Source organism: Berghia stephanieae, chromosome 4, assembly GCF_034508935.2.
Source record: "Berghia stephanieae isolate SIO BIC M18660-M18661 chromosome 4, UCSD_Bste_1.3, whole genome shotgun sequence".
Taxonomy (NCBI): Eukaryota; Metazoa; Mollusca; class Gastropoda; order Nudibranchia; family Aeolidiidae; genus Berghia; species Berghia stephanieae.
In genome coordinates, this window is record NC_088363.1 from 10,177,306 (window position 1) to 10,204,805 (window position 27,500).

The 27,500-nt window shown below is 35.8% G+C and overlaps 1 protein-coding gene across 3 annotated transcripts in view; it reads right to left on the reverse strand.

Moving 5' to 3' along the window:
- Positions 1–27,500, reverse strand: part of LOC144970010 (short transient receptor potential channel 4-like) — a 506,392-nt gene that overhangs the window by 134,058 nt on the left and 344,834 nt on the right. The gene's annotated exons all lie outside the window — the stretch shown is intronic.

Below are 27,500 nucleotides of genomic sequence, written 5' to 3' on the forward strand. Positions count from 1 at the left end.
AACATCCCTAGAAATCACCCCACATCGAGGTGGACGGATTTTTTGGGGATGGTTTGACATTTCTTGCATTTATCTTTCTTGCTTTTTGGTGGGCTGATTTTGTGGATGTTTTGTTTTTCTTGTACTTTTCTTTCTTGTTTTGGAGTTGACTCTTTTAGGATGTTTTGTTTTTCTTGTATTTTACTTTCTTGATTTGTGGTGAACTAATTTGGTTTTTAAAATTATTTTTGGGGGGATGGTTTTTTTAATTGTATTTTTCTTTCTTGCTTTGTCTGGTACCTTTCATACACATTTCTTCAGATCTTTAACTCACTCAATCCTAGAGATTTTTGCTACTTTTCAAAATTGGAAAAAAATATATTAAATGTCAACATGTACATAAATAGTTTTATTCAACTATCATTAACATGCAAAAAAAAAACTAAGAACATTAGCTTTGATACTACGCCTATAATTTGTCTCAGAATAATGTAATGAATTTGCATGGGGTAAAAGCAACCCCGGGTATACTACGGATATGGTCGGTGTTAGGGTTGAGAGAGTTAAAAGCTGGTATTATCGACAACAAGGTGAATTCCATTTGATATTCCCACCTCCCACATTGGTTATCAAGATAAGATAATTTTAAAATCCCTACGTTTTTTGTTGTTGTCTTGCTTCAAAACACAGGGAAGCGAAAAACAGAGGAAGAAAAAAAATGGTTTATAGTGATGATCAGACAGACTCTGGGAAAAAACAAACGCGTATTTAAAAATTTGGCCAGAAAACTCTTCCTTCAAATATATATCGGTTAAAATAACCCTCATCTTAGCAAAAAACTCTCAAACCTGCGACTTCACAAAGAGGAATTGAACTATATAAATTCTTAATATAAATGTTCATATTGAATCCGTTTAACGTCTTTATCTGTTAATTGAGATTTTTTATATAGCGTAATAGTCACTAAACGTGCTCAATCCGCTTTACAAGGGGTCCCTGTCCAACAGCAACACTTAACATGTAGGACTGGACATGACGCCCGTTAGCGATAATACATTTTTCTTTCGGACAGAGACAGCGCTGTTAACGGGCAGGTACTCATTTTATCTGAGTGCGGTGAGAGAATGTGAGTAAAGAGCCTTGTCCAAGGACTCAACTATACGCCGAGCTAGCGAGGCTTGAACCCAAGACCTTCCGATCCAAAGCTGCTGTTGGGGGTCCAGATAGCTCAGTTATTGGTAGAGCACTAGCTTCACAATCAAAGGGACCGAGATCGATCCCCGGTGCGGTCGACGTTTTTTTTCTGACCCCCCCCCCCCCCCCCGCCTCCCTCCCTGTCCACCCAGCAACGATTGGGTTGCTGGGTCTGTTAGATCTGGCGGAAGGTACTTTGTGATATACTAGCGCCCTGTCCAAAGAGTAGCAAACAATTGCTGTTGTCCGTTTCACGATATATAAACCGGGGTAAACTCCGACTCCATTGGGTCTGAAGGACTATCTACTTATATAGGAAATGAGATTAGCGGAAGAGTAGCGTCCCTTGATTGGACGTCACCGGCAGAAAAGTCATTAGAGAGAGAACGACATGTTGGTTGTGCGCATGCGTCTCTCGTCCTAACTTTCGGTGAAAGCGGCATGCAACACTTCACCCAAAGCGAGGACGAGAGAGACGCATGAGCAAAACCATTTTGACGTTCTCTCTGTAAGGTGACGTCCAGTCAAGGGACGCTACTCTTCCGCTAATCTCATTCCCTATTAGTGTTGTTCACCGACAGATTAAGATGGATTGCAGCTTGTCATAAGCCTTAAACCGGAAACCTTCTAAACTGAGGTCAAAGCATTTTGGCAACTTGGCAATTATTTCAAAATAATCGATACCTCGTGTTATCATTCTATGGCAAATGACCTTTGTACACCAAATGATATATGAAATATGTATTAGATAATATATCTGTATGTAAATATATGAATATATAAATAAATGAAAATTATACAGCTCCAAAACTCTTCACCAAAAATACACACCGATACGATGTATAAAATATATATTATGTAATATTTTTGTATGCAAATGAGTAAATAAAAATTATGGACCCATAATCTTCACCAAATGTGTCCAACGACGTTTTACAAGACATATTATGTGACATGAGAATAAAAAGGAAATTTAATGTTTACAATTATGTAGATGATCAAGTAATTACCAATGGAATAGAATATAAAAACATTCCAAGATTTGTCTTCAACCAAGAGGACGTAAGAAATATTATTATCATTATTATTTATTATATTATTATATTATTATTATTATTATTATTATTATTATTATTATTATTATTATTATTTTATTAATTATTATTATTATTATTATTATTATTATTATTATTATTATTATTATTATTATTATTATTATTTTATTATTATTATTATTATTATTATTATTATTATTATTATTATTATTATTATTATTATTATTATTATTATTATATATTATTATTATTATTATTATTAATATTATATTATTATTATTATTATTATTATTATTATTATTATTATTATTATTATTATTATTATTATTATTATATTATTATTATTATTATTTTTATCATCATTATTATTATTATTATTATTATTATTATTATTATTATTATTATTATTATTATTACTTTTGGAATATAAATAACGTTGGATTTTTTTTTTATTAATAAAAAGGAAAATTTTAATCTAAGCATTCTGTCTTCAGTCTAGACACGGAGTACTCGAGTGTATGAACACGTCTAGTAAATACCGATCCAGAATTATTCAGGATTGATGGTGATGGTGCCGAAAAATAAATGTTTTTGTCGTTATGTATTTTATAAAACAAGTAGAAATAACCCGTGGTCCTGGGTATAAACTCGTGATTTTAGCACATACTCCAGTATGTAAGATCCTTCAATACAATAAGCTGTGTCTATACATTTATTTTCTGACATGATGATAGTGTGGGAAACGTGTTGCTTACCATAACAGGTTATAGATCTGAAAAATTGTGTATAAAACGAATCAGAGTGGGAGAGAGAGAGAGAGAGAGAGAGAGAGAGAGAGAGAGAAAGGAGAAAGAGAGAGAGAGACAGAGAGAGAGAAAGGAGAAAGAGAGAGAGAGAGAGAGATAGAGAGAGAGAGAGAGAAATAGAGAGAAATAGATAGAGAGGAAGATAGAGATAGATAGAGATAGAGAGAGAGTGAGAGTGAGAGAGAGAGATAGAGAGAGATAGAGATAGAGAGAGAGAGAGAGTGAGAGTGAGAGAGAGAGATAGAGAGAGAGAGAGAGAGAGAGAGAGAGAGAGAGAAATACGGGTTTTTGAAAAAAAAATATACCCCCCCCCCCCTTTCCCAAATATATATTTTAGAATGATTGAAAAATTAGCCAGCCTCGACTAGGGATCGAACCTCAGACATCTTGATTACCGGTCAGACGCGCTACCATTACGCCATAGGGGTTACCCGATAGTTGTGACCATTTAATGCCTATTGATGCTATGTGTTTATATAAAATACTCACAACATTCGCAGGCCGGATATAATGCACTCAGACACAAAATTATGTGTAACCTTGAACACTTATAGTGTCTGATTGATAGAATTAATTTAGTGAGAACTAATCACTGACATGTCGTGGTCTAAAAATAAGAACAAAGTGCTGAGTGACGTCAATTTAGTTGCTTCTACAGTTTTCACTTTGTCTCTTACGATAATGTTATGTAAAATGAACGACGAATGTGTAATAAACTTTTTCTGATCAAATTGACACAAATGTGTTCTGTCGGTGGATAATAAATAGTGCAGCTAGTGTGCGGTTATGTGGTGTAGTGGTGTGACACTCGCTTTCGGATCGGAAGGTTCTGGGTTCGAGCCTCGCTCGGTGCATAGTTTTGTTCTTAAAAAAGGCTCTTTACTACCAAAATACTTATGCTACCTTATAATTAAGTATGTAACCTATTCATTGCCAATACATTGTCCGAAGGAATCGTTCAAACTTCCAAAGAGTTTTGAACCGGAATAAAGGAAAGTGTATATTACGTCCCAACTTCTGCTTCCCATTAAAGGCCTCATGTCCTTGAAGGACTAATGGTATGATCCGTGGACACAAATTAAAGCGCATGAGATTCTCACATGCAAAATGACCCAAACACGCAAAGATCAAATTGAAGGCTGGTTTCCAAAACTAGTTAAGTCGATTTTTCTACTTTTTGAGATTTTCCACCCATGAGATAAATTGAAATGTACATTTTATATTAAGCATCAAATGCCACGAGAATTTCCTTAGATTTGAGTAGATTTGAAGAAAATAATAGACCGAATGATAAATTCTAGGGGAAATAATCCTCAATATCTCAAAATGTGACCTCTCGTCTCAAAACTGGTCAAAAATATGAAACGTTGGTATTTAGAAAAATAAAATATGATATTCTTTCTCCTCTATAAAGCATATAAACTCAACTTCAGTGTCACAGTAAAGATTGTTCACAATTATCTTATTAAATTTTATTTTATTAAGAACTGAATTCATCTCACTCCAGTTATATATCGGTAGGCTTAGATAAACTTTACCTTCTAATATTAGATCGTCTTTCCTTTTATAGCCTTCCCTCGAATTAATTTCTAATTAGTGAATACTATTCGTTCTACATTCTGTCACGTAGCCACTTATTATAAAAGCTGATAGGTCTAACACTCTACACTCACTTTCTCTCCACAATCTATGCCGGACGGCCAGTCACTCTATTCCTATATATATATTGTAAGATTTTTATCTTTTGGGACTTTGTAGATATTATATCTACACCATTAAGACGCCGGAGCTTTTAACTTTGATTGTATAATCTTCAAGGATCAAACCCAAGCCCGCTGTACTACACTATAACCTCTTACCAATTGCCTGGAAGTGGAATTTTACGAGTCCAATCCTGTTATCAGAGGAATAGATCATCCAAGCCCATCAACTGCCTGGAAACGTAAACTTACGAACCTGAGATATTATCATAAGTTACGTAAAATATTCATATCTCTATTTGTAACTGCCACGATCACTGTTTATCTCTTTTAATTAAATTTCATCATTATTTTTATTTCATTGTAAACAAATCGTTAATTGTTTTTCATTTATAGTAACTAGTAAATTCTGGGGCCTCATTCTACATATATCTTTATGCATAGTCGAGTAGCTCTTTACTCACTTGAGACCATGACATTTTGGAGGGGACACATATAAAGAATTGAATTTATTTAGTTACTTATATCTATTTCATCTAACTTTAAAGTTTAAATTGTAAAACTCTTAATTGCCCCACTTGATCATATTTTAATTGAACTCCCTATTTACAGGATTAATTTTTTTTCTTTTTCATTTCTTCATTTAAATGGAATAGCAATTTATCCATTCATTCTTTCATTCAAATTGAATAGCATTTTATTGATTCATTCCTTCATTCATTTATTCATTTATAAATTATTCATTCATTCATTGTTCATTCATTTATTTATTCATTCATTCATTCATTCATCCATTCATCCATTCATCCGTTTATTCACTCATTTATCCAATCATTCATACATTTATTCCTCCCTTCATTCTTTCATTCATACATTATCCATTCATTCATTCATCTATTCACTCAGTTTTTCATTCATTCATTCATTCCTTGTCCACTTTGTTATTATATCACTCATTTCATTTTGTTGTTTGCCTCATTCATGAATTGTTTTCAATATGTTTACATTCCATAACGATTCATTCACCTGTCATCCAATCACTCAGTGTTGTGAACACATTTTGTAACTATTGTAAATCTTACGATATTTTATTGTTTTGTATTTCAGACATCACTGTTAAACACTCTTCAATGCCTAATTACAATTGTTGAACAACCATTGAACAAGAGAGAGGTCCCAGCCACGAACTGAGTTGGTAAATATATCCTTCATTATTCTCTTTTACATGAGTTGGGCATCACATAGTAACTATAGACATCGTGATTTGTTTTGCATAGTGATTTGTTTTAAATGCATTTTTGGCATACTACTGTTACCGAAAACCACTTATATATTATGTTCTGAAAAGTGAGTCTTTAAAAACTAAATAATAATAAAAGGAGTCTACTAGCCGTCGTGTTATATTTAGTGATAGATAACTTGGGATTATTCTGGCATCCTATTATTGTTATCACACTCTAGTATATTAGCGTCATTGCGAATAATTGTACACAAACTAACGACGAGTCACACACATTGGTGATACATTTTTCGTAGTAACATAGTTTAGAGTACACGCGATTGACACATTGTTATTGACACAAGTCATAATAACTCCGCATTGTATTGACACATTGCTTTATAAGATATAACGATAAAAGGCATCAAATTCAACATACATAATAAGTTGAAATAAGAGAGAGAGATTTCTAAAAATAGAACAGTTCATTCCAGTAAGTGTAAATAAATAAAACAGTCAGTAACAGTATCCTGTCAATATAATATATATAAAATATCGTAACTAATTTATTACAACATGGAAGCATATAAAAAATACTTAAGTCTCGCAAAGGACTTAGAAATACCCCAGGAAAGAATATTTTCATGGTGCGAAGAGAAAGTAAAAGAAGAAAAAGAACATGAAGAAAGAATTCGTAGAGAAGAAAATGAAGAAAGAATTCGTAGAGAAGAAAATGAAGAAAGAATTCGTAGAGAAGAAAATGAAGAAAGAATTCGTAGAGAAGAAAATGAAGAAAGAATTCGTAGAGAAGAAAATGAAGAAAGAATTCGTAAAGAAGAAAAAGAACACGAAGAAAGAATTCGTAGAGAAGAAAATGAAGAAAGAATTCGTAGAGAAGAAAAAGAACACGAAGAAAGAATACGTAGAGAAGAACGAGAAGAAAGAGTCCAAGAAAGGGAACTAAAAAGACAAATAGCATTAGCAGAAGAAGAAACCAAAAGGACCCAAATGATGCTGGAAATTGAAAAAACAAAAACCGGTCATGAAAGAAAACATAATAATAGTGATGAATTTTTCGTGAAACTTCCACGCATGCCAACATACGATGAACGCTCAGACTGTTTAGAATCCTTCTTACACCGATTCGAAGTTCAGGCTAAAGGTTATCGTTGGCCAGAAAGCAAATGGGCCACAGCCTTGATTAACTGCTTATCTGGAGAACCGCTAAAAGTTTTCTATACCTTAACAACTGAAGATGCAGATGACTATGGAAAAATTAAAGACGCTCTACTAAAAAGATTTAGATTAACGGAAGATGGTTACCAGGAAAGGTTTCACACTGCAAAACCGGAAAGTGGAGAAGACTTTAATACATTCGTGAACCGAATTACTCAATTTCTAAATCGGTGGCTTGAGTTGGCAAACGTAAAACAAGACGACTTTGCAGGCCTTTACTATCTCACGCTGAAGAATCGAATCTATCAAGCTTGCAACCCAGATTTAGTCGCATTCTTTAAAGAGAGAAAGCCAGAAAACTTGGACAAATTAAAAATCTACGCAGAAAACTTTAACAGCGCACATCCATTGACACCCCTTAGCAGAACATTGAAGGAACCATACTACGCTGCCGCTGCTCAGAGTCCATGTACACCTAAAGTTCAGTACTCAAATAGAACGAGCCGATCAATCACTCGGAACACGCAAGTGAAACAGGAGGATCATAGTAACAAACCATGGAACAAACAGTTCAATAGAGACCATAGCCGACCCTATCAAAACAAAACAAGAAATAGCACTGACAATAATACTGAGTATAAGAAAACCAACAAACCTATAATTAAATGTCAATATTGTGGAATGAAAGGCCACACAGCAGACAAATGTTACAAAATCGTGGGATATCCAAAAGAAACTGCAAATGCATCACTCCAAACAGGTGTAAACAATCAGACACGAGTAATGTCAGGAGAAAATATAAATGTGTATTGCGTGAAAGGTATGTCACTTTTAACACAAACTCACAAATCAGGATCGCTATTTTTTTGTGAAGGCAAAGCTAATGGAACTGATTGCAAAATATTGAGAGACACAGGATGCAGTACAGTAGGAATAAAAGCATCTTTGATCAATGACGAAGACAAAACTGGAAAAACGGTACAATGCATCACATTCAGTGGCACAGTCGAAACCTTTGAAACAGCTAATGTGTACATAGAAACCCCATACTATACAGGAATAGTGGAATGCTGTATACTTCCCAACCCCGTCGCTGATGTTATTGTTGGCAATATAAAAGGTCTTAAAGACAACCCAACAGATGTAAAAGAATGGTCATTAACCCAAGAAACAGCTTGTCTAGCAGAAACAAGAAAGATGACTAAGACAACAGAGAAGCCAATGACTATTTCTCTTGAACCACAACAATTTGACAGGAACACGTTCATTGAAGAACAGAAAAAGGACCCGACTTTAACTTCATATTTCAATATCGCAAACAAAGGGACGAAATCAAAAGTTGAATACATCATTGAAAAAGATATTCTGTTCAGGTTACATAGGAAAAGAAACAAAATAGCTAAACAACTGGTCACGCCGAGTATTTACAGAAACAAAATCCTTGGAATAGCGCACGATTCAATAACTTCTGGACATCTTGGGAGCTCTTCCACATTGAAGAGAATATCCGAGAATTTCACATGGCCTGGAATTACTAAAGACGTCCGAGAATATGTGAAATCTTGTGACACATGCCAAAGAAGAGTCGCAAAAGGCAGAATACCGAGATTGCCATTAGAGACAACCCCAGTTATTGAAAAAGTTTTTCAAAAAGTTGCAATTGACATTATAGGCCCTTTAACAAAATCAGATAGAAACCATACACACATACTAACACTAGTCGATTACGCAACCAGGTGGCCAGAAGCGATAGCATTGAAATCAACTACATCGGATCACATAGCTGAAGCATTGATGACAATTTTTACTAGAATAGGCATACCAAATGAGATACTGTCGGACAATGGACCCCAATTTACATCACATATGATGCATGAAACCATGAAACTCATGGGAATCCAACACTCATTCACAACTCCCTACCACCCCCAAGCAAATGGTCTTTGTGAAAGATTTAATGGCACTCTAAAGAATATGTTAAGAAAAGTGTCAGCAGAAAACCAGATGATTGGGACAGATACTTACCAGCAATCCTATTTGCATATAGAGAAATACCCCAAGAATCTACAGGCTACTCCCCATTTGAGTTGATGTATGGACGATCACCTCGCGGCCCGATCAATATAGTAGCCGACATTTGTAAAGGGAATGAGGAGGACAATAACGAAATTATGTTTGCTTACGAATATGTAAGAAACCTGAAAGACAGAATAGAGGATACATGTAAGCTAGCACAGGAATCCGTCACTAAAAAAGCAGAGAAATACAAGGAATACTCCGATAGAAAAAGCAAGTCAAGAAAATTTGAGATTGGTGACAAAGTACTAATACTCTTACCCGATGACTCGAGTAAACTTTTAGCTACATGGAAAGGACCATTCAAAATAACAGCAGTAAAATCTAATGTTAATTACGAGATTAAAATCAACAACACAACAAAGACATTCCATGCAAATATGCTAAAAAAATATTTTGATAGAGACACAGTGTCGCAACCTATGTTTACTAATATCGAAGCTTCAAATGCAGGATTAATCATACCGTTGGTCATGGGACACAGACACCCGAGACAGAAAAACAAACAAAAATCGCACAATTGCAACCACCTAAGACAAAAAAAGAAGTACGCAAAGTACTTGGGCTCCTAAATTTTTACAGGAAATACATTTACAACTTCGCGCACATCGCGACACCGCTAACAAATCTGACAAAGAATGGGTCACCGAACAAAATTGTTTGGACAGAAGCGTGTCAGAATAGCTTTAACCAATTAAAGGCATTACTCTGTTCAGAACCAATTCTTAAATTACCCGACATGTCAAAAGAATTTGTTGTAAGAACTGACGCGTCTGATAAGGGCATCGCAGGTGTACTATTACAGGAACATGAGGGAACTCTAATGCCTTGCTTATATGCAAGCAGAAAATTATTGGACAGAGAATCACGATACTCTGTAATAGAGCGTGAAGGACTGGCCATCGTCTTTGCTTTAAAGACATTCAGCAGATATCTACTGCTAAAAGAGTTTGTGGTCGAAACGGACCATAAACCACTCACGTACATAAGAAATAACAAAATGAATAATAGTAGAGTACTAAGGTGGAGTCTATTTTTGCAAAATTACACTTTCAGTATCTCTCACATACCAGGCTGTGAAAATATTCACGCCGACCTACTTTCTCGATTAGTGTAAACACGTGAGAAGGGTATAACTTAACCTCTCATGCATACTGTTAGTTAGCTCGAAAATTATGCCAAATCAGAACGCACAATTTCGATAATTTTATTTGTAAACATGATGACCCAACTTAATGTAACATTGAGTATTGTTTGGATATATATACCATACCCATTCATGATTTGGGAAATCTTCTCTTTATCTATCATTGTTATGAATTTTCACTCATTTATGATTAATAATTGAAATGTCAATATTCCATTTACATTTTCATTCATTTCATTCAGTAAATTACCTTCATATCATCGACTTAAATCATGCTTCATTGCCATCACTATTGTTTATCACAATGATTTGTAATCACATTGCCATCATGTTGTTCATCATAATGATTTGTAATCACAATCTTTCATTGTTATTGTCACCCATTCATATACCTACGTTAATATAAACATTTCCATGTCTAGTTAATAAATAATTTAATTGTAGCACAAATCATAACAATGGATTAATGCTAGAGTATCATGATAGTAAATTTACTTCCGTTTGTAAAATCTATCTTTCCCATAATGGTTAAAGAGTATATTTTAAACGTGGGTGGGGGGTGTCACAGTAAAGATTGTTCACAATTATCTTATTAAATTTTATTTTATTAAGAACTGAATTCATCTCACTCCAGTTATATATCGGTAGGCTTAGATAAACTTTACCTTCTAATATTAGATCGTCTTTCCTTTTATAGCCTTCCCTCGAATTAATTTCTAATTAGTGAATACTATTCGTTCTACATTCTGTCACGTAGCCACTTATTATAAAAGCTGATAGGTCTAACACTCTACACTCACTTTCTCTCCACAATCTATGCCGGACGGCCAGTCACTCTATTCCTATATATATATTGTAAGATTTTTATCTTTTGGGACTTTGTAGATATTATATCTACACCATTAAGACGCCGGAGCTTTTAACTTTGATTGTATAATCTTCAAGGATCAAACCCAAGCCCGCTGTACTACACTATAACCTCTTACCAATTGCCTGGAAGTGGAATTTTACGAGTCCAATCCTGTTATCAGAGGAATAGATCATCCAAGCCCATCAACTGCCTGGAAACGTAAACTTACGAACCTGAGATATTATCATAAGTTACGTAAAATATTCATATCTCTATTTGTAACTGCCACGATCACTGTTTATCTCTTTTAATTAAATTTCATCATTATTTTTATTTCATTGTAAACAAATCGTTAATTGTTTTTCATTTATAGTAACTAGTAAATTCTGGGGCCTCATTCTACATATATCTTTATGCATAGTCGAGTAGCTCTTTACTCACTTGAGACCATGACATTCAGCATGATATTTCTGGCTATAAATTCCATTTTCAGGATCTTAGTCATCCCGACTAATACCGTTTGGAGACGAGGGGTCACAAATGTGAAAAATCGGAGTAAGGAGTTTTAGAAAACCACTCTCTTTATTTTACAGTCTCTAACACTCAATATCGGAGTGTCTCGTCCCGGTCTCGGGCTGGGCAAGACATATGTAATCGGGGATTAACATATTAACTCGGTGATGCTGTAATGACGGAATCGACTGCTTCTTATAATGGAAAATGGATTAGTCCGTCCCACGGTAGGCTGATCAACTGTGCAAATTTTGAGAGATGCTCTGCTGTACTTTCAAAGATATTTGTGACTCACCTTAGCAAATCAGTGTTAGATTGAGTTGATTTAGAGGCAAAAAAAAATAATTTATAGTCAAACACTTTCAAACTTATTTATTTATTATTATTATTATTATTATTATTATTATTATTATTATTATTATTATTATTATTATTATTTATTATTATTATTATTATTATTATTATTATTATTATTATTATTATTATTATTATTATTATTATTATTATTATTATTATTATTATTTATTATTATTATTATTATTATTATTATTATTATTATTATTATTATTATTATTATTATTATTATTATTATTATTATTATTATTATTATTATTATTATTATTATTATTATTATTATTATTATTATTATTATTATTTATTATTATTTTATTATTATTATTATTATTATTATTATTATTATTATTATTATTATTATTATTATTATTATTATTATTATTATTATTATTATTATTATTATTATTATTATTATTATTATTATTATATTATTAATTAATTTTTTATCATGATCATCATCATCATCATCATCATCATCATCCTCATCATCATCATCATTATTATAATCATGACTAAACAATTCTACAAAACAAGAACGTTTATAAAAGAGTCTAGATATAAACTTTATAAACTCGTTCATTATATTCTATGAATCAATGAGTTACTACAATTAATACATACAATATTCATATGAATTTCAGGGAGGTGTTTAATGTCAAGGGGAGGCAATCAAAACATACCAGATTTATTTATAAGCCGATAAAAAAAAATTTAAAACGCCCAGAACTTGTCTAAAATTTGCTTTTCCAATTAAAATTAATTGTGGCCGTGAAAGATTGTCGTTTTATAAATTCTTTGAAGTGTCTAAATTGGATTCAGTAGTCTGATGTCACGCCGCCCGGCAACGGCGGCTATCTTGGTTCTAAACAAAGAAAATCATTACTTTTTATTCTTCATGCTGGCTAGAACTTTTCATTCCCTTTTCATATGTCTTGTGATCAGAATGTGTAAAAGTCAAAACATGATCAAATTTATGGGATTTTTTTTCCTCTGGATACGCTTTTATGCTCGCCGGGGAAATATTTCATACGGGCGTCCGCCATTGTTCCGATAGTTTAGAGCCAGTGTTACTAAGTTACCATGCGTCATTAGGAAGAAAGTGACGTTACGACTTTTGAAGAGTATTGGCAACATAAAATTGAATACTCAAACCCATCACCATGTTTGATTTATTTATTTTTTCTTCTTTCTTTCCATCCCCCAGTCCTAATGCCAGAGTTTCGTCATAGACAGCCAGTCTGGCGACATGTTACACAAACAGGTCTTGTGTCGAGGGATTCAGAATTTCGGTAAGCCGGTTCTTTGATTAGATAATGCCCTTCTGAAAAACGGAGAGAAAAAACCAAAAACCCAAACAAAATAACGAGAAAGATGCACTTTGTGTTTTAGTTCCGTCTTGCATGTTGAAATTTAGATCTAGATACCTTTTAAAAAGAAATTGTAAACCCGAATTATTTAGAAGAGCTTAAGTTGGCCCAGGATAGAGAAGGATGGAAACTGTTTGTCTGTGGCCTATACCCTGACCCAGGGTGAAAAAGGCGATGATGATGATGAAGGGAGATGGTATAGTAATGCGTATGTGCAGTTATGTGGTCTTGTGGTGTGACACTCGGTTTCGAATCGGAAGGTCCGGGGTTCGAGCCTCGCCCGGAGTTGAGCCTTAGAAAAGGCGCTTTACTCACATTCTCTCACCGCACTCAGGTGTAAAACGAGTACCTAATCCGCCTCCTATTAATTCATAATGAAGACAAAGTTCAAAAGGTGGTGGCAGTCACTGAAGTCCCAGGTTTGTGAGGTTTTGACAAGATGACGGTCATTTTAACCTAAATATAGATAGTATGCGCTTGGTCAAGAAACTCACAGCATTGCCTTCCGAAAGTATAATGGACCAACACACAAAACTGTGTGTAACCGTGAACGTATATAGTCTGTTTAATACAGTTTAGTTAGAATACCTCATAAACGCGGATGGCAAACAACCAATAACAAAGACCTGAGTGTCGTCATCTTCGTTCGTTCTATATTTAAGGACGAGTTTTCTGGCCAAAATTTAAAATACGTATTTGCTTTTGTTTTGTTTTTTTTTTGTTTTTTTTTTGTTTTTTGTTTTTGTTTTTTTTTGTTTTTTTTTTTTGTTTTTGGTTTTTTTTTTTTTCAAAGTGCTGTGGTAAAGCATTCTAATCACGCTGAATGGTTAGTCAGGCAATCTACTATAAAACTCGAGATCGTCAGATTAAAAACGACTTTTGTTCATTCAGAGTGAGAAAAAAAGAACAAAAACGAATGGCTACTCAGACCACTTCAGAATAAAGAGTCTAAATTCTAAAGCGCTGCTATAAGCTTTTATAATAATTATTTTGCTCGCCTTATCTCTATAAGTGGTGTCATTGTTGTGTCATTGAACGTTGTAATTAGGGATATAGTGAGAATTCTGCCAAAGCTCGGTTTCTAAACATTCACCACGATAATATTCCATTACTTATTCATTTTAAAAGCCTTGGGAAAAAAACTGGCCAAAAAATGACGTCAAAAGACAAGTCTTTCCCCACAAAAGAAAACAAATCGTGAGTTGTATTCAATAGTTCAACCAATGGAATCACCCGTTTCCCTGAGCACGACTAACGACAACTCACTAGACGGTGGAAAAACCTAAAAATATGACGTTAAACTGTAAGTCTTAGAGGATTCTAGTGTCAGGCTATATGTTAACGATGGCTACTACACGACTACGGGTGACATCCGAACTCACTTATTGTGTAATAGAAAATATTTTGCGTCATTTTTTTTTTTAGATTTCCATTACAACAATGAGCCCACAAAGAATTGGGTTATCAGGCCTGCAAATAAGTGCACGTCGTCGTAAATCATCTTTGTTTACACTTCTTCTGAATCTTATAGAAATTATTTCTGCTATTTCATTGATGGTAAATTGCCAATTTTTGGTTTATATTAAAGCGAATTCCTAACGTAGATATTCAATACACATAAATAGTGATGTATTTTTATGACAAATGCTGCACAAACAACCAGTTGGCAGAACATCTATCTCAACTCAACTACAGAATTTTCGGATTCTCAAGATTCTCTCATCTCACATTCACACAAGTATGTGTAACAGGAGACGGCCATATTATAATAGAGACGAGAAACTTTTGAAGAGGCAATTGGGATTTGATAGCAGACGATGCGTATTGATGTCAGGTCGTGTCAGGTCGGTAAACATCCTCTCGCTCATACTGTTTTTAGATAGTTCGAAGATGACGTCACTCAGGTCTTTGTTATTGGTTTTGTTGCCATCCTCGTTTATGAGTAATGCTCACTGAACTGTATTAACCCGACTATAACGTTCATGGATACACACAGTTTTGAGTGTTGGTCCGTTATACTTCCGGGATGGCAATGTTGTGAGCTTCTTAGCCAAGCGCATACTATCTATAGACAGTATGCGCTAGGCTAATAAGCTCACAACATTGCCATACGGAAGTATAACGGACCAACACTCAAAAAATGTGTAACCATGAAATGAACTTTTATAGTCTGGTTCATACAGTTTAGTGAGAATTACTAATAAACGCGGAAGGCAAAAAAAAACAATAACAAAGACCCGAGGGACGTCAACTTCATTCCATCTATAAGACCATATATAGTTTATGCTTCTAATTTTTACCTTAAAAATCCCATTTTGGTATGCGACCCACTCCGACAGAATATCGTTTCGGGGCGGTGAGCCACAATTTATGTATCTAGCAAAATGATGACAAGATGAAAGGAGATTTGTATCACTGTATTACCTTTTTTTAATTTCCGCTTACCAACAATAATTTACGGTAGAGTCCAGCTTCACAGGGTGTTGTAAAGAGAAGAAGAGTAGGTATACCTTTTAAAATCAATATTCTCTCTCTCTCTCTCTCTCTCTCTCTCTCTCTCTCTCTCTCTCTCTCTCTCTCTTCTCTATTCTCTCTCTCTTCTCAACTGTCTCTCTCTCTCTCTCTCTCTCTCTCTCTCTCTCTCTCTCTCTCTCTCTCTCTCTCTCTCTCTCTCTCCCTCTCTCTCTCTTTTCTTCTTTTTTTCTTTCTGTCTTTCTCTCGACCTCATCGGCTCTCGAGAGACGCCATTGCTTAAGTAATCCACGAAGGAATTTAGAGAATACATCAAAGCAAGCGTCTCATGCTAATCGTAGGATAATCTTGCCCAAGGAAGAAGAAACGAAATTGCCTGAAGCAGGTATCGAACCAGGGACCTTCCGTGTTACAGTGCAATGCCTTAACCACTCAGCCACCCCCACCCCCCCCCCCCCCCCCCTTCCCACCCCAGCCACCCTCACATATTGATACACCCACAAAATACAATAATATATCACGAACACACTTATATTCTTACCCAGATTCTCACGAGTATCAGTAATTTCTTTGGGGTTTTTTTCATCCTTCCATTCAATTGGATGTTTGAATAAATAATATTTACAGATCAAAGACAGAATATTCTTGATGTCACTATTATGGGGGCTGTTTTCGGTTGTCACGGAATTAAGTCGTTATGCTCTGTTTATTTTGAAACAATTAGAAACTTAAATACAGTTACCTTGTATTATTGTGAGCGGGTGGAGTCTTGTGACTATTACCGTTGTTATGTCCGGGTGTGTTCTTGTGACAATTATCGTTGTTATGTCCGGGTGTGTTCTTGTGACTATTATAGGCTCCAAACTTCACAACCATCGATTTACCTCTGTGGTGTAATGGTAGCAAATCTAACCATCAATCAGGAGTCCCAGGTTCGATTTCCTGTCAAGGTAGTCCTTTTGGGGTGAAGGGGAAAGGGGGGGGGTGGCTGTTTCATTATGTCATGTCTTGTCTTATATGTTAAGTGTTGCTGTTGGCTATAGGAACCCTTGTAAAGCGCATTGGGTACGATTAGAACTTAAGGAGACGAAGAAACGTTATCCCAATCAGAATAATGAAAATACTCGTCAATTCGCCCATCCAGTCCAGATTGGATTACTGCAACTCCCTATAATTATGCGATACCACACAAGCCCTTAATTCACAAATTCAAGTTGCCCAAAAAAAAAAAACGACGCCGCTCGCTTGATGTTCATTCAAACAAGGACATCTACATAAAGGTTCTCATTTTTAAAATGTTTATTGATATTAAAATATAGTAGTCTGATGTCACGTCCGCCAAGCAACGAGCATTTTGGTTCTAAACAAAGAATATCAGTACGTTTTATTCTTCATACTGGTTAGAACTTTTTCACATGTCATGTGATCAGAATGTATAAAAGTCAAAACATGATCAGATTTATAATATTTTTCTCCTCTGCATACACTTTTATGCTCGAAGTATTTCACAAGGGCGCCCGACATTGTTCCGATAGTTTAGAACCAGTTACGAGGAAAGTGACGTCACGACTGTTGAACCCTATACCAACATGTAGAAATCGTAAGTCTAAGACTACAAAAAAAATTGCAAGTTTAAGTTTGAGAATTGTTCACAGGTTGAGAGACGTTTTAATCAGTCGATATAAATGATAATAAAATAGAGTTCCCTTTATTCATCCCACAGGGGAAATTTGTCTCTAGGATCTAGTCCAAGGAAAGACTAGAATAACCCAGGCGTCTGTCGCAGTGAAGCGCCGCAAATTGTGCTAGGGTGAGGTGACTTGCTAAAGGCCACAGAGCGCAGCGGCGGGTGATCGAACTCTGTAGCTTTCGGATACGAAACAAAGGTCGAACCGCTGAGCCGTAAGAGGCCAAAATGGAATATGATATGTCTTTTGCAAGATTACGACGAAATACTTGGTCATGCGAAGGGCCACGTGACGGTGGACACAGCTGGATCAATCTTCTTGGGTTTCATCAATTAAATGATCCCCAACTTATCAAAATATAAAGCTAAGCCAAGAATTCAAAGAATACACACACACACACACACACACACACACACACACACATATATATATATATATAATATATAATATATATATATATGTATATATATATATATATATATATATATATATATATATATATATATATATATATATATATATGGCCAGTTGAGAGCTGTTTTGATCTGTCTACAATATTCGAAGAGCAAGCCGTTTGGCCAAAACGAAAAAAAAATTAGTCTTTTGTAAAAGAACGGCAAAGTACTTTGGTCTTGCGTAAGAGAGCAAACATTATTGTAGGACAGATTCAGCTCCATCTGGGTTGCATCGATTAAACCAACCCCCGAGTAGTCTAAATTACAAACTTAAACATACGAAGACTATCAGTTTTGTGAATTTTATGACAAGCGAGAGTCGTAAAAGACAGTCTATAGATAGTATGCGCTTGGCTAAGAAGCTCACAATTTGCCATCCGGAAGTATAACGGACCAATACACAAAACTGTGTCTAACCTTATAGATAGTATGCAGATGACGTCACTCAGGCCTTTGTTATTGTTTTTGCCATCCGCGTTTGTGAGTTGTTCTCACTAAACTGTATTAGCCAGACTATAAAAGTTCATGGTTACACAGAGTTTGTGTGTTGGTCCGTTATACTTCTGGATGGCAATGTTGTGAACTCCTTGGCCAAGCGCATTCTATCTATAGTCTGGTTAACACAGTTTAGTGAGAACAACTCACAAACGCGGATGGCAAAAACAATAACAAAGGCCTGAGTGACGTCATCTGCAGACTATCTATATCTGGTTAATACATTTTAGTGAGAATTACTCATAGACGCTAAGGGCAAAAACAAAAACAAAAAAACAAAAAACAATAACAAAGACCAGAGTCACGTCAACTTCATTCTATAATCTCTAGTTAGTTCGAAGATGACGTCACTCGGGCCTTTGTTATTGATTTTTGCTTTCCGCGTTTATGAGTAATGCTCACTGAACTGTATCGACCTTACTATAAACGTTCATGGATACACGCAGTTTTGTGTGTTGGTCCGTTATACTTCCGGATGGCAATGTTATGAGCTTCTTAGCCAAGCGCATACTATCTTTTGCCGAAGAGCAAATCATCCGATCAAAAGTTCTAAAATGTCTTTTGTGAGAGATCATCAAAATACTTTGGCCTTGCTAAGTGGGAGTAAACATATCGGTGGACAGATTTGGCCAAATCTTTCTGGGTTTCTCGACGGATATGACCTTTTATGAGTATAATATTTCTAGATCGATCAATAAAGATATTCGATGGCCTTGTATGGTTTACAACGTGAATTGTCCGAGTTTCTCAACATGAATTGTCCGACTTTCTGTAAAAGGAGCAGACTCAACGATGTGTTGTTGCGTAACAAGAAACTCCGACATAACCCGTAGCCATTGTTATGTTATAGCCTGACACTGAAACCCAAAAGGACTGACAGTTTGCCGTCATTATTTAGTTTTTGCACGCCTGGTGAGAACACGTCCGGAATTCCAAAAAGAAAGAGTGTAAGAATCGTATATTATTGTGACGTAGGAGAGGTATGTATGATGTCGAAGTGGTGGGAATGATCATATTGATGAAGGTGGTGGTGGTAATGATGATGATGATGATGATGATGATGATGATGATGATGATGATGATGATGATGATGATGATGATGATTCATAATTATATTATTGCGAATTGATTAAATCTTTAGGTATCATAATTTCAAATCTGTCTACAGAAGCAGCGGTTTTCCTTGAATAGTTTTTACTGTTCCAAAGTGTTACAGTACTGTTAATAAAAATAGATTTCCTCCTATGATAGTTCAGATATTATATACGTGCACAGAGGACTGGGTGTATCTATATCTTTATATTATTGAGCGAGTCTATCTCTATCTATTGCTTATAGAGTGTTGTTTTCGAAAGCTATTCAGTTAAGACAACCCCCCCCCCCCCCACCCTACACACACACACACACACACACACACACACACACATCCGACACATACATGTTTAATACTTTTTACTGTTCCAAAATTTTACAGAAGTGTTAAAAATATATTTCCTCCTGTGTTAGTTCGGATACGAGATACTTGCTCGAGGGATTGAGTACACATGTGTATATTGAACGATTCTACCCGCCGTTTATAGAGTGTTGTTTTTTAAAGCAATTCACTTAAGCCACTCACCCCCCCCCCCCCCCCATCCCCACCCACCAAAGGCACTCATGCATCACGTACACGTTTAATACTTTTTTTACTTTTCCAAAGTTTTACAGAACTGTTAATAAAAAATATGTGTTTCCGCTATATTAGTTCGGATGTTAAACACGTGTGTGTACGTTGGACTGAGTGCATAATATTTGTATATTGTTGAGCGATTTTATCTCACTCTATCCATCGTTATAAAGTGTTGTTTTCAAAAGCTCTAGCCCCCCCCCCCCCCCCTCCCAACTATACACACATCTCCGACACACACACACACACACACACACACACACACACACATACACACCCACACTAACGAGTGCGTTCGTCTCTTCTTCTTCGAAACCAAAAAAAATTCACGTTGTACCTGGTAGGTGTTTTAAAAAATTCAAATACACGTTCATTTTTAACACACTTAGTCAAGTGATCATAAAAACTAAAGCCATAAAAACTGTACTTATCTGTGTCTATCTGAAAAGTACTATGAGCGTATTCTTAATGACACATCACACCTTTCTGGGATCAGAATTTGAATATTCTCATGTGTATTGAATGAATTTTAAGGGAGAAAATTAAAAGCAGATATCAAACGTATTAGGTTGTGTTACAAGATTTTAAAGTATTCAAAGACTGTTCATCTAATTATTTTAGATATTGTGCTATTCTATTAACAAAGTATAGTTCCAATAATAGTGAAAATTTGTAAAAGATATCTTTATAACTTTTTACAATAGAAATAAATAAACGGCGGCGTGTTTTTTTGTTTTTTTTTTTTGGGTTTTTTTTTTTTTGTTTGTAATCAACTGATATATATATAAGATCTTATTATAATGTTGTAGGCAATACATAAGAAAAGTACATTTTAAAAGCTAATAACATTTGATAAGCCTAAAATCTTTAGTAAATTCAAGAATTTTCTATGTCAAAAGCACAACGTGATAAAATAGTATACAATACTATTGGACCATACGACATAAGGCAAGTCTGCGATGCAGGAAATCAATAAAACTAACATTATCGTTTCATGTAAAATCATCGCCGAAGGAAAAGTAGAGGGTAAGAGGCCGAGAGGCCGAGAGTCTACCCTTCAAGATCATGGCGAGACGACATCAAGGGCTGGACTGGTGTGACAAGTGAAAAATGCTATAGGCTGGTACGAGACCTGAAAGAATAGCCATCCATTTCCGGTCGAACTCATATTTAAAAAAAAAAAAGAAATATTGAGCTTTTATATAGAGCAATATTCTCCAGACATGTTCAAAGCGCTTTACAGGGGTCCCCAGACAACAACACTTAACATATTATAGACAGTATGCGCTTGACTAAGGAGCTCACAACATTGCCATCCGAAAGTACAACGGACCAACACACAAAACTATGTGTAACCTTAAACGATTATAGTCTGGTTAATACAGTTAAGTGAGAATTACTCATAAACGCGGATGGCAAAAAGCAATAACAAAGACCTGAGTGACGTCATCTTCGAACTATCTATAGGCTGGTACGAGACCTGAAAGAATAGCCATCCATTTCCGGTCGAACTATTATATAAAAAAATTATTGAGCTTTCTTATAGAGCAATATTCTCTAGACATGTTCAAAGCCCTTGACAAGGGGTCCCATACCAACAAAAACACTTAACATATTATAGACAGTATGCGCTTGACTAAGGAGCTCACAACATTGCCATCCGGAAGTATAACGGACAAACACACAAAACTATGTGTATGATAGTCTAGTTAATACAATTTAGTGAGAATTACTCATAAACCAGGATGGCAGAATGCAATAACAAAGACCTGCGTGACGTCAACTTCATACTATCTATAGGACGTGACATGACAGTTGTTAGGCGATATTACAATTTTTTTAGGACAAAAGACAAGGTGTTTGACCATCGATATGCTAGACACATAATATAAACTCTCAGTTCCCCCCCTCCCCTTCCATCCCTTTCCTTAAATTCCCAACACACCTGAACATATACATCCACACACTGACAGAGAACATTTTACAAACCGCTCTGCTCTAAGATTATCTTCGAACACAAGATTATCTAAAGGTGCACTTATTTATGATTTACATCACGAGAATACCCCGTGATTTATGTTGTTGCCTAACGGTGCATTGAGATTTATTATCAACAGGCAGGGGGAATAAGTGGGCGATTCCTTTCATTAGACGAGTTACCTCGTCTGAGTTGGATGTTATGATTTTGCATATTATAAACTTTTCTTTACTATAAACAATAAAGTGAATGAAATATCCGTCTCTATACTATCTCTTATTTGGTTTTAGAACCTAGCCCTCCCCCCCTCTCTCTCTCTCTCTCTCTCTCTCTCTCTCTCTCTCTCTCTCTCTATCTATCTCTCTCTCTATCTATCTCTCTCTATCTATCTCTCTCTATCTATCTATCTATCTCTCTCTCTATCTATCTCTCTCTCTCTCTCTCTCTCTCTCTCTCTCTCTCTCTCTCTTTCCTTTCCAGATAGATGATTAGTTCCCACAAGATATCTCAATAAAACTATAAACATTCAATTGTTACACACGGTTTTCTGTGTTGATTCGGTTGATAATGCGCTGTACCAGTGAATATTTTACTTAAAGATGTATCATTGAAACCGCCTGTGTAGATAGCTATGTTAAGCAATCACTGAAATTGACACTTAGATAACCACGCCCCTCGGACAATCGTCATATTGTAAACAATGGCAGTGATCGACTGGTTTATTCCATTCCAGAAGGGCTTCACGATAGAATGAAGTTGACGTCACTCAGATCTTTGTTATTATTCTTTGCCATCCGCGTTTATGATCAATTCTCACTAAACGGTAATAACCAGACTATAACTGTTCATGGATACACACAGTTTTGTGTGTTGGTCCGTTATACTTCCGGATGGCAATGTTGTGAGATTCTTAGCCAAGCGTATACTATCTAAAGCTCCATACATGTGCAATGTCAATACTCTTCAAAAGTCGTAACGTCACTTCCTTCCTAATGACGCATGGTAACTTAGTAACACTGGCTCTAAACTATCGGAACAATGGCGGACGCCGTAAGAAATATTTCTCCGGCGAGCATAAAAGCGTATCCAGAGGGGAAAAACCCATAAATTTGATCATGTTTTGACTTTTACACATTCTGATCACAAGGCATATGAAAAGTTCTAGCCAGCATGAAAAATAAAAAGTAATGATTTTCTTTGTTTAGAACCAAGATGGCCGCCGTTGCCGGGCGGCGTGACATCAGACTATTGAATCGTATCCCGTAAACATAGCGTTTGAGAATCGATGGTTGTATTACTCAAAGGTTTATAATCCGTTAGAAAGAAGTTAATGAGGCGTAATCACCGAAATGCAATTGGATTCAGTAGTCTGATGTCACACCGCCCGGCAACGGCGGCCATCTTGGTTCTAAAGAAAGAAAATCATTACTTTTTATTCTTCATGCTGGCAAGAACTTTACATATGCCTTGTGATCAGAATGTGTAAAAGTCAAAACATGATCAAATTTATGTGTTTTTTTTTCCCTCTGGATACGCTTTTATGCGCGCCGGAGAAATATTTCATACGGGCGTCCGCCATTGTTCCGATAGTTTAGAGCCAGTGTTAAAAGTTACCATGCGTCATTAGGAAGGAAGTGACGTTACGACTGTTGAAGAGTATTCCGTAAACATAGCATTTGAGAATCGATGTATATTATATGTATTACTCTAAAGTTTATAATCCGTTAGAAGGAAGTTAATGAGGCGTCGTCACCTAGTGCAATTAGAAGCTGTGAAAACCTGTGCCAAATTTAAGTTATTGATGCATTGCACTAAGTTTAAAAAAAACCCAACTTACAACATCCGCTAGCTGGATATAAGGTATCAAAACACACAACTATGAGTAGCCTTAAACGTTTATAGATAGAATGAAGTTGACGTCACTTGGGTTTTTTGTTATTGTTTTTTTGCCATCCGCTTTTCTGGGTAATTCTCACTTAACTGTATTATCCAGGCTATAGATGTTCATGAATATCAATCATACAATTTTACAACAGTGTATATAGTCTGAGAGAATTTAGTGAGAGGAAATCACATCTGAATATAGATAGAATGCGCTTGGCCAAGGAGTTCACAACATTGCCATCCGGAAGTATAACGGACCAACACACAAACTCTGTGTAACCATGAACTTTTATAGTCTGGTTAATACAGTTTAGTGAGAACAACTCACAAACGCGGATGGCAAAAACAATAACAAAGGCCTGAGTGACGTCATCTGCATACTATCTATAGAAAGCTGCGAAAACCCTCTCTGATAATAGTGTTCGACAAGACAGGTGGCTGGCTGTCGTTGTACACAATTAAAAGTGATGGATTTACTACAAGTGTACACCATTATGTAAACGGTTATTTGAGGTATTCATTCGTGTTCATGGATATCTAAACCAAGATCTGTTGATGTTTGTTTTGTTGGTTTATTTTAGATGTAAATGAACGAGAATTATTATTTTTTCCATTACTGTGGATGATAATGGTGATGATCATGATGATGATGATGATGATGATGATGATGATGATGATGATGATGATGATGATGATGATGATGATGATGATGATGATGATGATGATGATGACTAAAACACGAAATACAAATGAAAGATGTGAGAATGACGTTGTTAATATGAATAAACAACACAATCTTTATGTTTATTCACCTTAAAAACTCCATTCTCACATCTCGCATTCGTCTGTAGTGCTTTGTTTAACAAAGGGGCAACCGGAAACGTCCACATTGTCTGTTTTCGTGTATTAAATTTGTGACCCATCGTCTCAAAACGGTATTATGTCAGAACGAACCATATGCTTAAAAGACGAATTAAATGTTAAACTGGTCAAAAATATAAATTTTTGACATTAGCAACCTAAAATATGGTATCCATTCTCTCCAATAAAACATACAAACTCAACACAAGTCTGATATCTCTGGCTATAAATTCAATTTTCAACATTTCAACCAACCCGACATAATACCGTTTTGAGGCGAAGGGTCACATTTAAGCTTCCATTGACTTTCGTAGTATTATTTATTTATTTATTTATTTATTTATTTATTTATTTTGGAGCTTCGAGCAGCAACATTTCCATTTTTTAAAAGCCAAGGTTTGCAATGTTAAGCCATCTTAATGATGAACATAAGATTGCATGCGTGTAGTTATCAAGATGTGACCTTTTGATTTTACGGACGGCTGGACTCTCCATGCAACAGATGGAACACCTGATGTAGAAGTAATATAGACGTTACAGAGTATGTGTGTTTGTGAGTGTTGATTTGTGTGTGTGTGTGTGTGTGTGTGTGAGAGAGAGAGAGAGAGAGGGAGAGAGAGAGAGAGAGAGAGAGAGAGAGAGAGAGAGAGAGAGAGGGAGAGAGAGGTGGGGGAGGGGGAGGGAGGGAGAAGTAGAATGTCTGAGAGAGATAGATAGCGAGTTTTCGGTTGAGATATATAGTGAATTTTGTGAGAGAGAAAGAGAGAAAGCGAGAGATAGAAAGAGAGACAAGAGAGACAAGCTGTCTTTACGGATGTGATGAGAGAGAAAAGGTGTGCATTGGTGCTATGCGTTTGGCTAAGAAACCCACAACAGTGTCATCCGGAAATATAACGGACCAACACACAAAACTATGTGTAACCATGAACTTTTATAGTTTGGTTAATACAGTTTAGTGAGAATTACTCATAAACGTGGATGGCAAGAAAAAAAAACAACAAACCAAACAATAACAAAGACTCTAGTGACGTCATCTTCGTTCTATCTATCTATATATAAACTATCACCGTTAATACTTTTCAACAGTCGTAACGTCACTTCCTTCCTAATGACGAATGGTAACTTAGTAACACTGGTTCTAAACTATCGGAACAATGGCGGACGCCGTATGAAATATTTCTCCGGCGAGTATAAAAGCGTACGCAGAGGAAAAAAAAACCCATAAATTTGATCATGTTTTGACTTTTACACTGATCACAAGCATATGAAAAGTTCTAGCCAGCATGAAGAATAAAAAGTAATGATTTTCTTTGTTTAGAACCAAGATGGCCGCCGTTGCCGGGCGGCGTGACATCAGACTACTGAATCCAATTGTTGGTCAGGGCACAAACAGGTCAAGGACCCTTGGACTCTCAGTAATACCCTTTAACCTGAAATACGATCTGATCAAATATCATAAGTAGTCGATTTGATAAAGGAAAAAAAAAGAATAAATTGGTCAAAAACAAAGAGACGTATTCTATTCCATGAATAAAACATAATGCTATCATGTTAACGTTATTGAATCGTGGGGGGTCGCGATAGCTCAATTGGTAGAACACTCCCTTCACATGCAAAGGGACTGAATTTGATCCCGGGTAAAGTCGAAGAATTTTTTTTTTTCTGAACCCCCCCCCCCCCCTCCACCCCCAGCACCTGTCCAGCCAGCAGTGATTGGGTAGTTGGGTCTGTTAGATCTAGTAGGAGGTATTTTGTTGTGAAGTAGCGTCCTATCCAAAATGTAGCAAAATTCCTATTGTCCATTTCACGCTATTTAAACCGGGATATACTTCGGCTCCATTGGTCCAACGGCTCTGCAGGATCTTCGTCATTGAAGATTTTAAAAGACGTGGATAGATTCAACGTTCCTTGCATGGGATCTGTTAAATGTCTTGGGGGCGAGATTATCAATACTCTTCAACAGTCATGATGGCACTTCCCTCGTAATGACGCAATGTAACTGAGTAACTGGTTCTAAACTATAGGAACAATGGCGGATGCCCTTAGGAAATACTTCGGCCAGCATAAAAGTGTATCCAGAGGAAAAAAAACATTATAAATCTGATCATGTTTTGACCTTTATCCATTCTGATCACATGACATATGAAAATGTTCTAGCCACCATGAAGAATTGAAAGTACAAATTTTATTTGTTTAGAATCAAGCTGCTGGTTGCTGGGCGGACGTGACATCAGACTATTGAATCCAATTCAGGAATTTATTTAAAAAACGGAAGTGACAGCTTTGCATGTCCAGTAACAGACATTGAATGATTTTAACTCGACAGGACAGGTCTCCAGTTGCTATAGATGACGTGTGTTTAGTTAGAAAACTCATAACATCCGCCAACCGGAAATAACGTACCAATACACAGAACAATGTGTAACCGGAGACTAAAATGAAAATATTGAGACATGAAACTTAGGGGGCTCCTTCCGTATGGCGGTGTTCAATGTCAAGTAGGTAAACATGGCATTTGTGTGTTGATGGTGTCCGCTTTTGAAAGCATACACATTCACAAAACGG